Genomic DNA, 22,251 nt, shown 5'->3' with positions numbered 1-22,251 from the left:
CATGGGCTGCTCCCTGCCCAGATGACTAGTTGCTGCCACTCTCCCAGCCTTGCATAGAATAAATGGACGTTGCTAGTTATGTTTGTGCAGCCTTGGCCCCACAATTATTGAGCCGTGTAATCGGCTTGGTAAGCGAGCGAGCAGGCAGATCGGTGCTCTTACAGCGCGGGCCATGTAATAAGGTCTTAGGCTATGTTCACACAACGTACAGTATGTGTTGTAGAAATCATGGCCGTTCCAACAATGGCTGCGATTTATACAGCACATGTTCTATGTAAAAGCATAGAATCCTGGATGGAGTGTATAAACATAGTATACGCTCCGGCCGGGATCCCTAGTAGTACCGCAAGAAACTGACATGAAAACCCTGTCAGTTCACACAATGGAGTGCACGGCTCCAGCCGCACGTTCTATTGTGTGCAGCAGGGAATTTGGATGCGGGCGCACACAGATGTGCCCGCATCCGAATTCAGTGATGGTTAAGATCATCTGGGATGATCTTCTCTGACATCGGCCAATGGACACTGTGAGAACATGGCATTAATGTGTAAAGTAAATTGTAGCCAAAATAGAGAAAGAAAAAAATCATGACAGAGAGCCCAGATCTAACTGAATCATATCTTGTCTTAGCATTTTATGTTAGGCACTTAATATTTCATTTTATCTTTCTGAGGAATCCTAACCTTAAAAGGTTCCACTCAAGCGGAATTAAAGGATTTTACAGTACACGGAAAGAACATATCTGCAGTCTGTTCACTAAACTACTGCTCTTGTAGTAGATGTAATGTGTCAGGTAGAGACTACTTCTAAGGCTGCGGACAAATAAAGCCTTCCAGAACTCATCCACTATAACACTAGGAGATGTGCGGCCGATGACTGATGATGTTTCAGCAGGTCAGAATACCCTGTCCAGGTGACAAACGTGCACTCGGTCATTTCTAGGCTGATCGCTGGCCCTATTACTACACAGGGCGCCTGTTTTGCCCATGTAATAGGGCCCTAAAGGGGGTTGTCTAAGCTAAGAGACAAATGTATGCTGCTGCCAGGGCTGTGGGGGATATGGCAGTGCTAAATACTTACCTGTCTGGCCCAAGTACAAATTCCAGTTCCCGGACAGTGACGTGTCATTCTGACAGGAAATGGCCGCTCACCATAGGCCGCACTTTACAGTCTGTTTCCTGTCAGAACAACACATGACCGAAAGTTGTGAATAATTGGTCTAAATACAGACACGGTTGAGGTCTGTCACCTGGTATATAGTTAGATGGGACTACAGCGCCAATGCCCAACCTTTAATACATATGAACTCCTCCATGGCCCCCACTGATATGACACACCGTATCTATACAGTGCCCAGATGATACCTGCCGCCAGCTGGAATACCCAGGCCATAAAGACTACAAGGAAACCAGTGAGGGGCCAGGCACCATTATAAATCCAGGAGACTAGTGATTGGCTGGAGCAGTCACATGTCTATACAGAACATCACGGCTCCAGCGAGGGACTACAGGCCGGAGGTCTGGGAGCGGCCGGGGATTAGAAGGTATTAGGTAGTTTTATGTCTTTCATGAAGTAAATCAGAAGTTTCAGAAAGCCTGGATAAGCCCCTCAGGATCATCATTAGCTCATGTTTCACCAACATTCAGGATTTACCACACATTTCACTTGTATTTTTCTAATAACAAGCGGATCTGCAGCAGATGTGCCAACAAATCTGCGGGAGGATTTCTTTTTTTAATAGTCCTGAAATTATTCCATGTCCAAAGTATGAGAGGTCCTATTGACTTATCCTGGATGCAGGATGTCATCCAATTGCTGAGTGTGTGAACACAGCCCATGTACATGCTATAGCTGGCCAATCAGCTCTTATTATAGGTCTTTATAATGCACCTAGGATTTCACTGTAACCAGCAGCTGACAGTGTGATCTTTGGCTGGTCTGCCTGAGATCAGTGATCTGGTCCTTACAATGGAAGTGGATGGATAAGCCACTGTCAGATCTTTTGGTGGCGGGTTATCTCCCCAAGAGCAGAAGTTGGAGGAGAGCTGTCACTGCTGCTACATAACCAATTGACTATGAGACAACTCCATCAAAGTCTCAGGGGAACCACACAAAAAGAAGTGAAGTGGGGGGCCGCTTAGGCTACATACACACATCAGCAATAAGTAGTCCGCAAGCTGGCGGTATATCACGGAGTGCACTCATGACCTCTTATGGAACTCTCAGCTTCATCATTTATTATGATACAAAGAGCCCCAAAACAGGACAGAGAGGTGGTGCCAGCCTAATGCATATACAAATGTAAGCCCCGGCCGTTAGACACAGCGCTGCAGGATTAAAAGTTGTTTTTAGGACAATAACTGCATCACCTGCCGAACGGACCCCAGGACAGATCTTGGATTAAAAGCAGCTATCCAAAGGTACAAGTGGTTTGGGGGCAAAGATTGTGGGTACAGAGTCGCTTAAAAGAGGTACTCCAGCAAAAAAAAATAAAAAAAATCTTTCAAATTGACTGGTTTCAGAAAGTTATATGAATTTGTAATTGGCTTCTTTTTAAAAATCTCTAGTCTTCCGGTACTTGTCAGCTGCTGCATGTCCTGCAGGAAGTGGTATATTCTTTTCACAGATGCTGCCCGGGTGGGGAGTCCATTACAGGCCTTTCACGTCCTTGTTCTGTGAGGAACATGGAATGTGTGAATGTGGCCTTATAGTGGGAAGAGGGACTGAACCACTCATTGAACACACAGCACCAAAAGCCCAAAAGGCCCCCCCCCCTCTTTTTAAACACCCCCAGAAAGACAATAATTAAAACTTCATTTTTACCTGAAAGGCTGATAAAATAGAGAAAAATCTAAAACGGACTAACTTTAAACCCAGAGCTCACTCAACTCCTCATCAGAGCCCCCCGCAGAGCCCCTTTATCACTGTGTTGCCTTCAGTGGGATCTGTCCTCTGAGTTATACCTGTACATAACAGACAACAGGGGGGATATCAGCTGCTATTAAAACATGACTCCCCCAAACATCTGTTATAACAGCGGACAGATGCCACAGAGGAAAACACAGTGATATAAACAAGGAGTTGAGTTAGCAACAGTTTTAAAGTTAGTACGAACTAGATTTTTCTTTATATTTTATCAGATTTTCTATAATAGTGACATTTTAATTATTCAATTTCTAGGGGATGTTTATAAAGGGGGGGGGGGTTTGGTCATAAGTGTTCAATGTGTAGAAAGACTGGAAAGACTACACCATTCCTGCAGGACATACGGCAGCTGATAAGTATGAGACATTTTTAAAATAGAAATCTATATAACTTTCTGACATGAGTTAATTTGAAAGAGAAGAAAAAAAAACCTTCACTCAATAACCACTTTAAAGCTCCTTGCTCCCGAGTTGACATCTGTACCGCCTCAGCCACCCGGCGGAGCTCCTGGCATCATAAGATGTTCTGGTGTTGAGAGGTCCATAAAATGTTGAGAGAGCAGTCAGCTTGCCGACTCATACATGTGTGCAGGACCTCTGCTTGCGGTATATGAATGGAAGCCCTGTGTGGTCATGTGACATGTGTCCGCAGCTTCATCACATGACTAGTGACAGATGGACAGTTTCCAGTCAATGACAGCAAGCAGTGATGTATATAGGGGAGAGAAATCTCTACACAAAGCCCATTAGAAAGTTACACACAGAGCCCCCCTCACTGCCAGCAGCCAGGTGTGAACCCAAGCCTATGCCATAGGGCAACAAGTGGTGTGAGGTGGAGCACGGGGAGGCCAGGAGCAGAGCCCCGGTCCCCCTGACAGCTGCCCCCCCCCCCCCCCCCCGGGGCCCCCTGACAGCTGCCCCCCCCCCCGGGGCCCCCTGACAGCTGCCCCCCCCCCCGGAGAGCCCGGGGCCCCCTGACAGCTGCCCCCCCCCCCCCGGAGAGCCCCGGGCCCCCTGACAGCTGCCCCCCCCCCCCGTTCCCCCTGACAGCTGCCCCCCCTGCACAGCAACCCGGTCCCCCTGACAGCTGCCCCCCCTGCACAGCCCCCAGGCCTCCTGACAGCTGCCCCCCCTGCACAGCCCCCGGGCCCCCTGACAGCTGCCCCCCCCCGGTCCCCCTGACCGCTGCCCCCCCTGCACAGCCCCCCGGGCCCCCTGACAGCTGCCCCCCCCCCGGTCCCCCTGACAGCTGCCCCCCCTGCACAGCCCCCCGGCCCCCCTGACAGCTACCCCCCCTGCACAGCCCCCCGGCCCCCCAGCCCCCCTGACAGCTACCCCCCTGCACAGCCCCCCGGCCCCCCAGCCCCCCTGACAGCTACCCCCCCTGCACAGCCCCCCGGGCCCCCTGACAGCTGCCCCCCCCCCCGGAGAGCCCCGGGCCCCCTGACAGATGCCCCCCCCCCCCCCGGAGAGCCCCGGGCCCCCTGACAGATGCCCCCCCCCCCCCCGGAGAGCCCCGGGCCCCCTGACAGATGCCCCCCCCCCCGTTCCCCCTGACAGCTGCCCCCCCTGCACAGCAACCCGGTCCCCCTGACAGCTGCCCCCCCTGCACAGCCCCCCGGGCCCCCTGACAGCTGCCCCCCCCGCACAGCCCCCCGGGCCCCCTGACAGCTGCCCCCCCCCCCGCACAGCCCCCCGGGCCCCCTGACAGCTGCCCCCCCCCCCCCCCGCACAGCCCCCCGGCCCCCCTGACAGCTGCCCCCCCCCCCGCACAGCCCCCCGGGCCCCCTGACAGCTGCCCCCCCCCCCGGGACAGCCCCCCGGGCCCCCTGACAGCTGCCCCCCCCCCGGAACAGCCCCCCGGGCCCCCTGACAGCTGCCCCCCCCCCGGAACAGCCCCCCGGGCCCCCTGACAGCTGCCCCCCCCCCCCGGAACAGCCCCCCGGGCCCCCTGACAGCTGCCCCCCCCCCGGAACAGCCCCCCGGGCCCCCTGACAGCTGCCCCCCCCCGGAACAGCCCCCCGGGCCCCCTGACAGCTGCCCCCCCCCGGTCCCCCTGACAGCTGCCCCCCCCCGGGCCCCCTGACAGCTGCCCCCCCCCCCCCGCACAGCCCCCCGGGCCCCCTGACAGCTGCCCCCCCCCGGAACAGCCCCCCGGGCCCCCTGACAGCTGCCCCCCCCCCGGCCCCCTGACAGCTGCCCCCCCCCCCGGCCCCCTGACAGCTGCCCCCCCCCGGTCCCCCTGACAGCTGCCCCCCCCGGCCCTCCTGCAGAGCCCCCCGGCCCCCTGACAGCTGCCCCCCCCCCGCACAGCCCCCCGGGCCCCCTGACAGCTGCCCCCCCCCGGAACAGCCCCCCGGGCCCCCTGACAGCTGCCCCCCCCGGCCCCCTGACAGCTGCCCCCCCCCGGTCCCCCTGACAGCTGCCCCCCCCCCCCGGCCCTCCTGCAGAGCCCCCCGGCCCCCTGACAGCTGCCCCCCTGCACAGCCCCGGACCCCCAGCTGCCCCCCCCCCCGGCCCCCTGACAGCTGCCCCCCCTGCACAGCCCCCCCGGTCCCCCTGACAGCTGCCCCCCCTGCACAGCCCCCCGGGCCCCCTGACAGCTGCCCCCCCCCCGGTCCCCCTGACAGCTGCCCCCCCTGCACAGCCCCCCGGCCCCCCTGACAGCTACCCCCCCTGCACAGCCCCCCGGCCCCCCAGCCCCCCTGACAGCTACCCCCCCTGCACAGCCCCCCGGCCCCCCAGCCCCCCTGACAGCTACCCCCCCTGCACAGCCCCCCGGGCCCCCTGACAGCTGCCCCCCCCCGGGCCCCCTGACAGCTACCCCCCCTGCACAGCCCCCCGGGCCCCCTGACAGCTGCCCCCCCCCCCCGGAGAGCCCCGGGCCCCCTGACAGATGCCCCCCCCCCCCCCCCCCGGAGAGCCCCGGGCCCCCTGACAGATGCCCCCCCCCCCCCCGGAGAGCCCCGGGCCCCCTGACAGATGCCCCCCCCCCGTTCCCCCTGACAGCTGCCCCCCCTGCACAGCAACCCGGTCCCCCTGACAGCTGCCCCCCCTGCACAGCCCCCCGGGCCCCCTGACAGCTGCCCCCCCCGCACAGCCCCCCGGGCCCCCTGACAGCTGCCCCCCCCCCCGCACAGCCCCCCGGGCCCCCTGACAGCTGCCCCCCCCCCCCCGCACCGCCCCCCGGGCCCCCTGACCGCTGCCCCCCCCCCCCCCCCGCACAGCCCCCCGGGCCCCCTGACAGCTGCCCCCCCCCCCCGCACAGCCCCCCGGGCCCCCTGACAGCTGCCCCCCCCCCCGGGACAGCCCCCCGGGCCCCCTGACAGCTGCCCCCCCCCCCCGGAACAGCCCCCCGGGCCCCCTGACAGCTGCCCCCCCCCCGGAACAGCCCCCCGGGCCCCCTGACAGCTGCCCCCCCCCCCCGGAACAGCCCCCCGGGCCCCCTGACAGCTGCCCCCCCCCCCGGAACAGCCCCCCGGGCCCCCTGACAGCTGCCCCCCCCCGGAACAGCCCCCCGGGCCCCCTGACAGCTGCCCCCCCCCGGTCCCCCTGACAGCTGCCTCCCCCCGGGCCCCCTGACAGCTGCCCCCCCCCCCCCGCACAGCCCCCCGGGCCCCCTGACAGCTGCCCCCCCCCGGAACAGCCCCCCGGGCCCCCTGACAGCTGCCCCCCCCCCGGCCCCCTGACAGCTGCCCCCCCCCCGGCCCCCTGACAGCTGCCCCCCCCCGGTCCCCCTGACAGCTGCCCCCCCCGGCCCTCCTGCAGAGCCCCCCGGCCCCCTGACAGCTGCCCCCCCCCCCGCACAGCCCCCCGGGCCCCCTGACAGCTGCCCCCCCCCGGAACAGCCCCCCGGGCCCCCTGACAGCTGCCCCCCCCGGCCCCCTGACAGCTGCCCCCCCCCGGTCCCCCTGACAGCTGCCCCCCCCCCCGGCCCTCCTGCAGAGCCCCCCGGCCCCCTGACAGCTGCCCCCCTGCACAGCCCCGGACCCCCAGCTGCCCCCCCCCCGGACCCCTGACAGCTGCCCCCCCTGCACAGCCCCCCCGGGCCCCCTGACAGCTGCCCCCCCTGCACAGCCCCCAGGGCCCCCTCACAACTGCCCCCCCCCCGGGCCCCCTGACAGCTGCCCCTCCCTGCACAGCCCCCCGGCCCCCCTGACAGCTGCCCCCCCCCCCCCCCCGGCCCTCCTGAAGAGCCCCCCGGCCCCCTGACAGCTGCCCCCCCCCCGCACAGCCCCCCGGGCCCCCTGACAGCTGCCCCCCCCCCCGGAACAGCCCCCCGGGCCCCCTGACAGCTGCCCCCCCCGGCCCCCTGACAGCTGCCCCCCCCCGGTCCCCCTGACAGCTGCCCCCCCCCGGCCCTCCTGCAGAGCCCCCCGGCCCCCTGACAGCTGCCCCCCTGCACAGCCCCGGACCCCCAGCTGCCCCCCCCCCCCGGCCCCCTGACAGCTGCCCCCCCTGCACAGCCCCCCCGGGCCCCCTGACAGCTGCCCCCCCTGCACAGCCCCCAGGGCCCCCTCACAACTGCCCCCCCCCCCCGGGCCCCCTGACAGCTGCCCCTCCCTGCACAGCCCCCCGGCCCCCCTGACAGCTGCCCCCCCCCCCCCCCCCGGCCCTCCTGAAGAGCCCCCCGGCCCCCTGACAGCTGCCCCCCCCCCCGCACAGCCCCCCGGGCCCCCTGACAGCTGCCCCCCCCCGGAACAGCCCCCCGGGCCCCCTGACAGCTGCCCCCCCCCGGCCCCCTGACAGCTGCCCCCCCCCGGTCCCCCTGACAGCTGCCCCCCCCCCGGCCCTCCTGCAGAGCCCCCCGGCCCCCTGACAGCTGCCCCCCTGCACAGCCCCGGACCCCCAGCTGCCCCCCCCCCCCGGCCCCCTGACAGCTGCCCCCCCTGCACAGCCCCCCCGGGCCCCCTGACAGCTGCCCCCCCTGCACAGCCCCCAGGGCCCCCTCACAACTGCCCCCCCCCCCGGGCCCCCTGACAGCTGCCCCTCCCTGCACAGCCCCCCGGCCCCCCTGACAGCTGCCCCCCCCCCCGGCCCTCCTGAAGAGCCCCCCGGCCCCCTGACAGCTGCCCCCCCCCGCACAGCCCCCCGGGCCCCCTGACAGCTGCCCCCCCCCGGAACAGCCCCCCGGGCCCCCTGACAGCTGCCCCCCCCGGCCCCCTGACAGCTGCCCCCCCCCCGGTCCCCCTGACAGCTGCCCCCCCCCCGGCCCTCCTGCAGAGCCCCCCGGCCCCCTGACAGCTGCCCCCCTGCACAGCCCCGGACCCCCAGCTGCCCCCCCCCCCCCCGGCCCCCTGACAGCTGCCCCCCCTGCACAGCCCCCCCGGGCCCCCTGACAGCTTCCCCTCCCTGCACAGCCCCCCGGCCCCCCTGACAGCTGCCCCCCCCCCCCGGCCCTCCTGAAGAGCCCCCCGGCCCCCCTGACAGCTGCCCCCCTGCAGAGCCCCCCGGCCCCCCTGACAGCTGCCCCCCTGCACAGCCCCGGCCCCCCAGCTGCCCAGGACACATGGCGGAGGCGCGGGCCGCACATCCCTCCATCCACGTCCGCACGGAGCCCCGTCCTGCTTCCTCCCGGCCTCCCTCACTTCCTGCACTCTCCTCTGGGCCTCCTCCCCATAACAAAGCCTTCTCCGCGGCCTCTCCCTGCACCCTCAGCGGCGTCCCGTCCCCGGCCTACCCCGCCACAAAGCGGCTCGCGAAAACTTCCCCGGTGCCCGTCCCCGTCCTCACCTCATAACGGGCCGCACGGATCCCTCTGCCTCCTCGTACCCGGCCTTCTCCAGCCCCTGTCACCGACCCAATCCGCCGCTCCGTACGGCCCCACAGAGCCGGCCATGAGAGGAGGAGCAGGACTGGCAGACAAAGACTACAACTTCCAGCAACCCCCGCGGCAAGATGGAAAACTGTCAAACGATTGCAACTTTATTGAAATAACACAGGGGCTGACAGAAATGAATCCGCAGCCAGTGTTTGCCGAGGAGGGAGGTGAGGGATGTGTAGGATACGATGTATGACTCAATCCACACTCTGCTGCTTTATGTAGTCAGGTGGTTACTGGCATCATTATTAGAGGGACAGATCAGTGTGCATATCATATGTCTATGAACACAAGCCCCATGATGTATTCTCAATCCAAAAGAGAAAGTGGCTTTGTTGTCCCCAGCAACTAATTAGCTGTCATTTGTTAAAGTGCTCTGGTAAACTAAATGGTGAGCGGTGGCTGTGAGAGCTTTAAGAGCCAGTTCACACTGAGGAAACACAACGCAATTCTGCGACGGAGCTCTCCGCCACGGAATCCTGCTGCGCTCAGTGTTCTGCTTTGAGCGAATGGGAGAACGCATGCTCGTCCGCTCCGTCTCCTCTCCGCTCAAAGAATGAACGTGTTAGCTCTCCAAGCGGAGAGCGGCGGCAGCAGCACACTGAGCACAGCGGGATTCCACGGCGGAAATCTCCGCCACGGAATTCCAACGAACTTGCTCAGTGTGAACTGGCCCTAAGGGTGCGTTCATACGTACAAGATCTGCAGCAGATTTCATGGCCCTGATTGGATTTGCTTTGAATCTGCGCCATCAAATCTGCTGCAAATCCTGTACATGTGAACCCACCCTAAAGGCAATTTTTTGGTGCAGTTTATGGAGTACATGTGAAAAACTGTCAGGCAGCAAAACTGCCCTTAGCAGCCAGTCACAGCTCAGCCATAATTTGTAAGAGTTATGCTGCGTTTACACGAAACGATAATTGACCTGATCATACGATTAACAATGTCGGAGTAACGTTTTTTTTTTCATAACGATCAGCGTTTAGACGGTACGATATATCGTACGGAAAAATCGTTTTGCGATCGCGCGCCCACAGCCCGGCCCCCCACTCGCAGCCCGGCCCCCACTCATCCGCAGCCTGGCCCCACGGTCAACCGCAGCCCCCTGCGCCGCCCCGATTGCCACCCCCGCTGCCGCTCTGATCGCCACTCCCCCCCGCTGCCGCCGCCGCTCCGATATCCCCCACCGGCCCGGCCGCGAGCATACGTTACCTGCTCCGCGTAGCATGTCATCGACATCCCCGTCTCCGCTCTTCAGTGCACTGATTGGCTGAAGAGGGGAGTCGGGAATTTCAAACGGCTCCTCTTCAGCCAATCAGTGCTGAAGAGGAGCACTGATTGGCTGAAGAGGAGCCGTTTGAAATTCCCGGCTCCCCTCTACAGCCAATCAGTGCACTGAAGAGGGGAGCCGGGGATGTCGAAGACCTGCTACGCGGAGCAGGTAACGTATGGTCATGGCGGGGGCGATCGGAGCGCCAGCGGCGAGGGGGTGACCGGAGCGACGTCGGGGGGGGGGGGCGATCGGAGCGCCGGCGGCGGGGGTGGCGATAAGAGCGGCGGGGGGGGGGGGCGATCGGAGCGGCGGGGGGGGCGATCGGAGCTGTGGGGGTGGCGATCAGAGCGGGGGTGGCAATCAGAGCGGGGGCGGGGGTGGCGATCGAGCCGGTGGAAGGGGCTGCGGATGAGCAGGGGGCCGGGCTGCGAGCTGGGGGGGGGGCGGGTGATGCTGCGGGCGGCGGACGGCCGGACTATTGCGCGATGACTGTTTACACGGAACGATTGGCGAATTTTTTGCGAACGACGATTTGATAACATGTTGAAAGATCAAAATTAACGATTTCTCGATCGCCGTTTGATCGTTCGCTGCGTTTACACGTACGATTATCGTTCGAATTCGATCGCTATCGCGCAAATTCGCACGATAATCGTTACGTGTAAACTCACCATAAGGCTGGGTTCACACTGCGTTTTTGCAATCCATTTTTGCAGTCCATTTTTTGCAAAAAACGGATGAAAAAATCGGATGCATTTGTGTGCATCTGTTTTGATCAGTTTTTCCATTGACTTCCATTATAAAAAAAAAATGGGTCCTTTTATTTTGACGGACACAAAAATGTAGCTGACACTACTTTTGTGTCAGTTAAAAAAAACTGATCCGTTTTGATTCTTTTTTTTTACAATGTTAGTCAATGGAAAAACGGATGCACGCAAATGCATCCGTTTTTGTCATCCATTTTTCATCCGTTTTTTGCAAAAAACGGATTGCAAAAACGCAGTGTGAACCTAGTTTTATGGAAAACATAATGGTGGAAGTTTATCAAACCTGTGCAGGGAGTAGTGGATCACTTTCTTATAGCAACCGATCAGATTGTACTTGTCACTCATTGTGGTCAAATGTGGTTAGGGCCTAACGGAAGAATCATCTGGGCCAAACCGAGGGGAAAAGTGATAGACTCCAATGGCGACGACAGCTCTAAAGACCCCATTACACCAACAGATATCTGACAGATTATTGAAGCCAAAGCCAGGAACAGACTATAAACAGAGAAGAGGTCATAAAGGAAAGACTGAGATTTCTCCACGTTTGAACGGCCGGTGTCATACAAAGTGGGAACATGGCCTTAGACTGCAAAGGCAGTCTGCATTTTAATAAATAGACTTAGGGACAGAGATAGCATAGTAATAAGACAAGTTAAACTTATGTGATTGGTTTTCTTTAAAGGGAATTGCGATTGCACTGATATGGTTCCCTCCAGCACGTATAAAGCTACTGTGCAGCTCACAGCACCTACCGGCAGCGGCAGCAGCAGTAGCTGTACAAAGCAAAAAAAAGAGCTTTTATTCTGCCGCACAAGACCGTGAGAGGGGCGGCAACTAGTCATCTGGGCAGGGAGCTGTCTGTGACTAGTCACCCCTCTCTGCCTGTCGGTGCACAATGCGAGGATGATTGGCCACTATCGGGTCTCTCTGCCTGACTAGTCACAGACAGCTCCCCACCCAGATGACTAGTTGCTGCCGCTCTCCCGGCCTCACACAGCAGAATAAAACTTCTTTTTTTGCTTTGTTGTATGGAAGGAACCATATCAGCACAATCATGCTAATTGGTTCCCTTTATGCTGGGTTTATACGGAGCGATAATTCGCACGATCATACGATTAACGATTTCGAAGTAACAATTTTTTTTATATAACGATCGGCGTTTAGACGGAACGATATAGGGTACGGAAAAATCGTTTTGCGATCGCTTAAGCCTATCTCACACATAGGTTAAATCGGTGAACGACTGTTTACATGAAACGATCTGCGAATTTTTTGCGAACGACCAACGACGATTTGAGAACATGTTTAAAGATCAAAATGAACAATTTCTCGCTCGTTGCTTGATTGTTCGATGCGTTTACACGAACGACTATAGTTCGAATTCGATCGTTATCGTGCAAATTCGCACGATAATCGTTCCGCGTAAACGCAGCATTAGGCATGCATTTACTAGGGGGACCCAATTCTTGTGTTTTGTTTGACCCATTCACATTCAATCTCACCAACAAATAGTATTCAGTAGATACAATACATGTACCTTTATATGATGGCAAAAAAGTGCTCATACAACTACATCAATGGAAAAATAAAAAAGTTTTGACTAATAGATGGCTCCCAAAAAATGAAAATAATTGCCTTGTTATAAAAGCCGCCAAAGGGTTAATGTGCTTAGTGAAGTGTCTGTCAGGCCTCCTCTGGATTCACATCTGCTTGTACATGCATATTTAGCATTAGTTTGTGGGAACGAGTAAGTGAAGGACTGCTGAAGGGCATGAAGCGTATGGTTTTGCATGGAAAAGCAGGTCTTTAACATATCAAAATTTCGGAATCTCTTTGGACGTCCAAAATGTTGCAGAAATAGTATAACGTGTGGCAACCTGAAGTGCAAATTTAGTCTGCACCTAAGAAGAAAGTAAATAAACAATGAGTAGAATAAATGTAATATACAGTGGTACCTTGGTTCAAGTGTAACTTGGTTTAAGAGCGTTTTGGTTTAAGAGCTTACAGTTTTCAAAATTGTGACTTGGTGAAAGAGCATTGCTTTGGTTTAAGAGCTCCCTGTACTGGGTGGGAGGGAGAGTAGGGAGGGACATGGTCTGCATAGCGGGGTCTAACAGAGCCTGCCTTAGGGTAGATGGCACTTTGTGCGAAACCATCCTCTGCCCCCCCCCCCCCCCCAAACACTATATATAAAGTCCCTGCGGCTGTGCTGTTTCTGCAACAAAGTAGCTGTTCTTTTCCAATTTTAGACAACCCTATTAATGAAGTTATCCAGGATTCAAAAAGGCATGGCTACTTTCTTTCATAAACAGCTCCATCCCAGTCCTCAGGTTGTGTGTGGTATTACAACCCAGTTCCATTGATGTGAATAGAGACAAGCTGTAATACCACATACAACTAAAAAATAATAATACATTAACATACGACAATACTCAAATAGCTGTAGGTAGCTGTAGGAAGGTAGTTATAGGTAGCTGTAGGTAGTTATAGGTAGGTGTAAGTAGATAGCTGTAGGTAGCTATATGAAGGTAGTTATAGGTAGCTGTAGGTAGTTATAGGTAGGTGTAAGTAGATAGCTGTAGGTAGCTATAGGAAGGTAGTTATAGGTAGCTGTAGGTAGATATAGGTAGGTGTAAGTAAGTAGCTGTAGGTAGTTATAGGTAGCTGTAAGTAGATAGCTGTAGGTAGCTATATGAAGGTAGTTATAGGTAGCTGTAGGTAGTTATAGGTAGCTGTAAGTAAATAGCTGTAAGTAGATAGCTGTAGGAAGGTAGTTATAGGTAGCTGTACCTAGATATAGGTAGATGTAAGTAGGTAGCTGTAGGTAGGTAGTTATAGGTAGTTGTAAGTAAATAGCTGTAGGTAGCTGTAGAAAGGTAGTTATAGGTAGCTGTAGGTAGTTATAGGTAGGTATAAGTAGGTAGCTGTAGGTAGGTAGTTACAGGTATCTTTAAGTAAATAGCTGTAGGTAGCTGTAGGAAGGTAGTTATAGGTAGCTGTAGGTAGATATACGTAGGTGTAAGTAGGTAGCTGTAGGTAGGTAGTTATAGGTAGCTGTAAGTAAATAGCTGTAGGTAGCTGTAGGAAGGTAGTTATAGGTAGCTGTAGGTAGATATAGGTAGGTGTAAGTAGATAGCTGTAGGTAGGTAGTTATAGGTAGCTTTAGGTAGCTGTAAGTAAATAGCTGTAGATAGCTGTAGGAAGGTAGTTATAGGTAGCTGTAGGTAGATATAGGTAGGTGTAAGTAGATAGCTGTAGGTAGGTAGTTATAGGTAGCTTTAGGTAGATATAGGTAGGTGTAAGTAAATAGCTGTAGGTAGCTGTAGGAAGGTAGTTATAGGTAGCTGTAGGTAGATATAGGTAGGTGTAAGTAGGTAGCTGTAAGTAGATAGCTGTAGGTAGGTAGTTATAGGTAGCTTTAGGTAGCTGTAAGTAAATAGCTGTAGATAGCTGTAGGAAGGTAGTTATAGGTAGCTGTAGGTAGATATAGGTAGGTGTAAGTAGGTAGCTGTAAGTAGATAGATGTAGGTAGGTAGTTATAGGTAGCTTTAGGTAGCTGTAAGTAAATAGCTGTAGATAGCTGTAGGAAGGTAGTTATAGGTAGCTGTAGGTAGATATAGGTAGGTGTAAGTAGATAGCTGTAGGTAGGTAGTTATAGGTAGCTTTAGGTAGATATAGGTAGGTGTAAGTAGATAGCTGTAGGTAGGTAGTTATAGGTAGCTTTAGGTAGCTGTAAGTAAATAGCTGTGGGTAGGTGTAAGTAGATAGCTGTAGGTAGTTGTAGGTAGCTGTAGATAATTGTAGGTAGCTGTGGGTAGGTAGTTGCCACCCCCTCCCCTCTCCTCTCCTCCCCGATGTAGTCACTGACAAACACACATACAAAGAAAAACAGACACTTTAACTCACCAGGCTCCCCGCCGCGCGTCTCCTCTCCTCAGCTCGGCGGACATCGCTCCAGTGATGTCACTCGGCTGTCGGGACGCTAGCGATCAACCATAGAGGCGCCCGGGCAGAGAGAGGCAGCTCTGCATACTTATCTTTGGTGTAGAGAGGAACGCTGTATGTCTGTAGGAGCGCCGTTAGAATCCACTATAGGAGCAGGGTGCCGGGCGGCCAGCAGGGGGAGCGATCGGGGCGGACAGACATACACAGCATGCATTATGTGACAGTGTCGTGCTGTGTATGTCTGTCCGCCCCGATCGCTCCCCCTGCTGGCCGCCCGGCACCCTGCTCCTATAGTGGTTTCTAACGGCGCTCCTACAGACATACAGCGTTCCTCTCTACACTAAAGATAAGTATGCAGAGCTGCCTCTCTCTGCCCGGGCGCCTCTATGGCTGATCGTCCTCCTCCCATAGTGTTCCGTTGCTCCTGCAGACAGAGACAGCACACATTTTTATAGCTAGATGTGCTGCTGTCTCTTCTGCCTGAGCGCCCCCCTGCTGGCCGGGAGTGATGCGCCCTGTGCAACCGCACAGGTCGCACACCTCAAAGGCCGGCCCTGGGTCTACAGCCCTGTACTCTGACCCAGGAAGTCTCCCCACCTTCCAAATCACAGCAGATCCACTTCAGGCTGGGGCTCACATCAGGGGACAGGACTGTGGAGGTAATCTCTTCATAACTGTAACCCCTCTCTCCCCGGACAGAGAGTGCTGCATGTACAGTATGTGCCCACATCTGCCCTGCTCATTCCTTCATGCTCCCTGCAGTCTCTGTCAGCCCTTGTGTTTCCCATCCTCTCCATTACTGTACAGTAAGGCCCCCTTCACACGTCCGGAAAAACCACCCGGATTTCCTATCAGGAAATCCAGACGGATTTCCGAACCCATAGACTTTAGTTAGTCAAGGACACCCTTCCGGATTTTTCTGGAAGGGTGTCCGTTCTGGAAAATAGATCCGGATTTTATAGGACATGTCCTATTTTTATCCGGAATTCCGGCCCGGACGCCCCCATAGAAGTCTATGGGAGTGCCGGAATCATGGGCACTTTCCCGATGCACATCAGGAAAGTGCCCGGGATTCCAGATTGGTTGTGAGCCCGTCGGCACCCCTGCAGCCACTGGCACCCCCGCTCCCCCCCGGGACTTCACCACAGGGCACCCTGCTGCTGACACTGGTCTCTTGCAGCATCGCCCGCTCTCGCTCCGGCAGACCACCCCCCCACATGAGCGCCTGCTGCCCAACCCCTCCCCCCAACCTCCAGCTTTACCCCCAGGACCCCCGTTCTGCACCCCCCCCCACCGGACCTCACGACAGGACTGCTGCTGCCCGCTGTCAGACCCGCTGCCAGACCCTGGAGCTGTGCGACCCCCCCCTTCCCCCGTGGCTGGTGATGTTGGGACTCCTCACCCGCACCCCAGCCCCCCGCGTTTACCTCGTAGACTCACCACTAGCTGCCGCTGCTGCACCCGCATTGCCAGCCTGCAGGAGCTGCCCGGCGGCGTTCCCCACCACCCCCTAGGACTGGCGCCGAACTCCGGGACAGGTGAGATCACCCCAACCCCCTCCCCCCCAGAACTAAAACTCCCACCATGTCCTGCTAACAGGTCATGATGGGAGTTGGAGTTCTGCAACCTGTGTCATCAAGGTCATAGAATAACTACTCCCATCGTGTCTTGCTGACAGTCCATGGTGGAAGTTGTACTTTTGCAACATGTGGTCATTCAGGTTGCAGAACTACAACTCCCATCATATCCTGACTTTTTATGATGGGAGTTGTTTTACAACCTGTTGCTCTCCCTGTTGCAGAACTACAACCCCCATCATGCCCTATTGGCAGGTAATAATGGGAGTTGTAGTTCTGCAACAGATTAGAGGATGACACAGTATAGGAGGGGGGGAGGCAGGGGCACAGTAGAACTACATCTCCCATCATGGTGTGTGTGGTAATATGCAGGACTACATCACATAATGAGAGTTGTAGTTCTGCAACAGATTAGAGGATGACACATGCCAAGAGGGGGAGACAGTGACACAGTACATGAGGGGGAGATGGTGGTAGGGTACATGAGGGGGAGACAGTGACACAGTACATGAGGGGGAAGGGGTACTGTACACGAGGGGTGACAGTGGTAGGGTACATGAGGGGTGACGGTGGTAGGATACATGAGGGGTGACAGTGGTACGGTATATGAGGTGTGACGGTGGTAGGGTACATGAGGGGTTACGGTGGTAGGGTACATGAGGGGTGACGGGGGTAGGGTACATGAAGGGTGACGGTGGTAGGGTACATGAGGGGGAGATGGTAGGGTACGTGAGGGGGAGATGGTGGTAGGGTACATGAGGGGGAGATGGTGGTAGGGTACGTGAGGGGGAGATGGTGGTAGGGTACATGAGGGGTGACGGTGGTAGGGTACATGAGGGGTGACGGTGGTAGGGTACATGAGGGGTGACGGTGGTAGGGTACATGAGGGGTGACGGTGGTAGGTTACATGAGGGGTGACGGTGGTACGGTACATGAGGGGTGACGGTGGTAGGGTACATGAGGGGGTGACGGTAGTACGGTACATGAGGGGTGACGGTGGTAGGGTACATGAGGGGTGACGGTGGTAGGGTACATGAGGGGGTGACGGTGGTAGGGTACATGAGGGGTGACAGTGGTAGGGTACATGAGGGGGTGACGGTGGTAGGGTACATGAGGGGTGACGATGGTAGGGTACATGAGGGGTGACAGTGGTACGGTACATGAGGGGTGACGGTGGTAGGGTACATGAGGGGGTGACGGTGGTAGGGTACATGAGGGGTGACGGTGGTAGGGTACATGAGGGGTGACGGTGGTAGGGTACATGAGGGGTGACAGTGGTAGGGTACATGAGGGGTGACGGTGGTAGGGTACATGAGGGGTGACGGTGGTAGGGTACATGAGGGGTGACGGTGGTACGGTACATGAGAGGTGACGGTAGTAGGGTACATGAGGGGTGACGGTGGTAGGGTACATGAGGGGGTGACGGTGGTAGGGTACATGAGGGGTGACAGTGGTAGGGTACATGAGGGGGTGACGGTGGTAGGGTACATGAGGGGTGACGATGGTAGGGTACATGAGGGGTGACAGTGGTACGGTACATGAGGGGTGACGGTGGTAGGGTACATGAGGGGTGATGGTGGTAGGGTACATGAGGGGGTGACGGTGGTAGGGTACATGAGGGGGAGATGGTGGTAGGGTACATGAGGGGGAGATGGTGGTAGGGTACATGAGGGGGAGAAGGTGGTAGGGTACATGAGGGGTGACGATGGTAGGGTACATGAGGGGTGACAGTGGTACGGTACATGAGGGGTGACGGTGGTAGGGTACATGAGGGGTGATGGTGGTAGGGTACATGAGGGGGTGACGGTGGTAGGGTACATGAGGGGGAGATGGTGGTAGGGTACATGAGGGGGAGATGGTGGTAGGGTACATGAGGGGGAGAAGGTGGTAGGGTACATGAGGGGTGACAGTGGTAGGGTACATGAGGGGTTACGGTGGTAGGGTACATGAGGGGTGACGGTGGTAGGATACATGATGGGTGACGGTGGTAGGATACATGATGGGTGACGGTGGTAGGGTACATGAGGGGTGACGGTGGTAGGGTACATGAAGGGGAGATGGTGGTAGGGTACATGAGGGGGAGATTGTGGTAGGGCACATGAGGGGGAGATGATGGTACGGTACTTGAGGGGTGACGGTGGTAGGGTACATGAGGGGTGACGGTGGTAGGGTACATAAAGGGTGACGGTGGTAGGGTACATGAGGGGTGACGGTGGTAGGGTACATGAGGGGTGACAGTGGTAAGGTACATGAGGGGTGACGGTGGTAGGATACATGATGGGTGACAGTGGAACGGTACATGAGGGGGAGATGGTGGTAGGGTACATGAGGGGGAGATGGTGGTAGGGTACATGAGGGGTGATGGTGGTAGGGTACACTAGGGGGAGACTGTGGCAGGGCACACTAGGGGGAGACTGGCACGGTACACTAGGGGCAGTGTGGGTACTTGTTATGTATGTTGGCAGACTAGACCATATTGAGAACACTTCTTTTTTTTTCTAATCAGGAAATCCTAAAGGCATTTCCTGATGGTTTCCTGAAGGTAAAAACGGACTACTGGCAGGAAATCCTGATACTTTCCTGATGCCTTTTGAGGCCTCCTGATCAGGATTTCCTGACAGTAAAATCTGACACGGGCGTGTGAATGGGCCTAACTTATAATATCACATATTCTGCTGTTTCTAAATGTTTGTTTCATCTGTTTTACATGTTATTCAGAATAATAAATCATTATTTTTGGGGTGTGGAACCAATTGTCTGCATTTCTATAATTTCTTATGGGAAAATTTGCTTTGGTTTAAGAGTGGATTTGGATTACAACGAATTATGCTTGTAATTAGAGATGAGCGAACCAGCTGAGGTTCGGGTTCGTATGAACCTGAACTCTCGGCTTCTGATTCCCGCTGTCTGCCCGCTCCGTGGCCTATGGCTATGGCTGTATCCCAGTTTTCCAGGCGGTCCTCTGGCTGTATTTACCCTCTCAACGGAGCGGGCAGACAGCAGGAATCAGAAGCCAAAGCAGTAGTTGTTTTTTATGGGGATTTGCCACTGCTCTGGACAGTTCCTGTCATGGGAACAGGTGGCAGCAGAGAGCACCACAGAAATTAATCCACACATATTGATAGTTACAAGAGGACATCTACTGTATATTACACAAAATAGAAAACAAAATAAAAAAAAAAAAAAACACCTAATACAGTTGTAAAAACACAGTCTTTAAAATATTGGGTTAAAAAAAAACCCTCCTAGTGATTTGCGATCATTCTTAGGATCACTCAAGACTGAGCTGTTTTTTTTTAAGACATCTTAGAACTAGAAGAGATGTGCTGGCTCACGATAGACTGTTTTGAGACAAAATCTTAGTGCAGTATGGCACTTTTAGACCAATCCCCTTTCTGTAGATTTACACAACATTTACTCTAAGTCACATCCTCTTCATCTAGCAAATGGAGCAAAATGAGTGAAAAACATACAGGGGGAGATTTACCAAACTGATGTAAAGTAGAATTGTCTCAGTTGCCCCTAGCAACCTATCAGACTCCACCTTTCACTCCTCACAAAGTCTTTGAAAAATAAAAGGTGGAATCTGATTGGTTGCTAGAGGCAACTAAGACAATTCTACTTTACGCCATGTTTGATAAATCTCCCCCTAAGGGTACAAACACACTGGGCTTATCCGCAGCGGCTTTCTTGCTGAGAATTAGCAGCGAGACCCGCTGCGGATCCCTGTCCTGTACACTCCATGGGCAGACAAACTCGTAGCAGGATGGACATGTCAGCAGCCCGCCCCGTTAACCCTCGGCCGCCGGAGCGTATACTTCTCCTGCTCCTCGCTCCGGCTTGCTTCGGGGGTTCCCAGCACGTCCCGCTTGGCCATTCAGTGAACTGCCCCGCCAGTCCAAGCCAGTCCAAGTGATGGCTTGCAGTTGTTCAGCCAATGGGAGCTGAACAAGCTGAGTCACCTGACAAGGCAGGGGAGGGGGGAGGCTAGTGTAACAGGAGAAGGAGCTGAGAGAAGAGCTTGGTGACGGTGACGACAGTCGTTAGGTCTGTGTGAGTCAGGACACTTCCTGGTGGGGGGTGGAGGGGGGAAAAGACAGGGAAGGGAGGCAGATAGGTGATTGAAGCATATTACAGAGTTATATAATTTTGTAATGTGCTTCAATTACTGGGAAAAAGTTTTTCATGGCACTTGTCCTTTAAAGATACCTTAATCATGCCAGAAAACCTATTTAATACACCCAAATAACATTCCTGTCCTCTATTTCAATTAGCATGTAACATAGATTGTAAGGCGGGAAAAAGATATACATCCATCCAGTTCAGCCACTTTTCCTTTCCGACTTCAAAGTTGGAAATCAGAATAAATCTGTTCAGAACCTGGTAACTATATCTATGTTATTGTCCAGGCCACTGCAAAACATTTTCCACAGAGTTCCTTAATCTCGATGCTCTTACAGTACAAAAAATCCCCTTCTATGTTAGTCTAGAAACCTTTTTTCCAAAATAATTATACGGGCAAATATTGTTGTGTGAAAAATGCTAAAAAAAAATCTAAATGTCAGTGCAACAAACAGAAAGTGCATTGTTTATTGTAGAGAATATAAAAAAAAAAACATTTCAGCACAAAAGAACTAATGATATAAGTTTAAAGAAGCTGAAACCCTTCAGGATCTTGTTTGCAAGCTGTCCAAGCCATAGAAGTGGGATTAAATTGCTGCAGAAAGCCATCCCTGTGCTGGGAGAGGAAACTGACAAGAATCATTTGATTATTTCACTTAAGAACTTTTGCAACTTCTTACAGTGCCCTCTCTAATTCACTTTACAGCCCGGCACCCAAGCCACATGGACCCTCTAATGTATAAATCCTCAATTTCTTGCAGATTTATAAGTTCTGCTTGCCATAAACATAGACAGTCATTAAAAAGCCCCAAAGGAAACATACAGCCAGCAGCGACAGTCTTTTGCTAACTTTGTTAGGCACTTTTCTCATATAACATTAATCCTGATGCCGATCACATGTCTGATCAAGTCTAATCATCAAGTCCTGTAGAAACTCCTAACTGACCAGCACAGAATGACTCAAAGAATGAATAATATAAACCAGAAAATAGAAAATCAGTGCAAAACAGAATTACCTTATGTGCATAATCTATGGCCTCCACTTGCCTGTGGACTCTTTTCTGTCTGAAGACGCCATCTGAGGTTTTTAATAACTTGTTTGGAATGTGTCGACAACTGATACATGTTTGCCAGGAAGTGACCTTAGCCCTGTGTGCCTTGTGATATGTCATTACCTTCATAGGCTACCAGTCATATGACAGATGTGCTAAATGAGTACAATTTCAGTTTTGGATTTATGTTTGCCCAGATGACTATATAAGAAAATACTTGCAGATACATTCATTGATTGGTGTGACCGGTAAAACATCTGATTGTTGCACATAATGATAAAGAGGCTGTTTCAATACTTCCAAATTGTAAGAGTAGGGGACTGAATGACACAAGACTGGTGCAGCCCTAGCGCTGGCACCCACCCCGCTGTCCCTGCCTACTTGCCTCAACTGCTCTAGACAGCAGTGGACAACTGGGCGGCAGTCCCTAACATAATTAAGTGCACATGGAACAAATAGATCAGGGTCAATAAGTCTAGGTCAAAACACACACTAGCGAAGTAGTACAAAAATGTGCCCAGAATCAAAATCGGAAGTCAAAGCCAGAGAGTCAAAATGCCAGGAAATAAATTCAGGAACAATTGCTAGGTCAAGAGGAAACTCGGGCTTTGAGGCTCTATTGCAGGCAAGTAATGGACACAAGTGCAGGATACTTATGGGACCAAAAGTCCCAGCCCACATCATGTCGAGCAGCTGACTGGTGGTACCAGCTGTCAGTCTGCCTGATTAGAACAGCTAACACTGCGCCCCTAGCAACCGGCCACTCCAGT

At 55.2% G+C, this 22,251-nt stretch overlaps 1 protein-coding gene across 2 annotated transcripts in view; it reads right to left on the bottom strand.

Moving 5' to 3' along the window:
* SOCS6 (suppressor of cytokine signaling 6) overlaps positions 1-21,514 on the bottom strand; it is a 35,890-nt gene extending 14,376 nt beyond the window's left edge. The window contains exon 1 of one of the 2 annotated variants that reach the window (XM_069960124.1): positions 21,446-21,514. The gene's annotated coding sequence lies outside the window, so the exon portion shown is untranslated. Of the gene's footprint in view, positions 1-8,657; positions 8,780-21,445 lie in introns of those variants that run through there. The other variant, XM_069960123.1, reaches the window with a different exon arrangement.
* Between the last annotated feature and the right edge of the window lie 737 nt (positions 21,515-22,251).

The sequence above is a fragment of the Dendropsophus ebraccatus genome, chromosome 2 (assembly GCF_027789765.1).
Source record: "Dendropsophus ebraccatus isolate aDenEbr1 chromosome 2, aDenEbr1.pat, whole genome shotgun sequence".
Taxonomy (NCBI): domain Eukaryota; kingdom Metazoa; phylum Chordata; class Amphibia; order Anura; family Hylidae; genus Dendropsophus; species Dendropsophus ebraccatus.
This window is presented reverse-complemented; position numbering and strand designations above follow the sequence as displayed.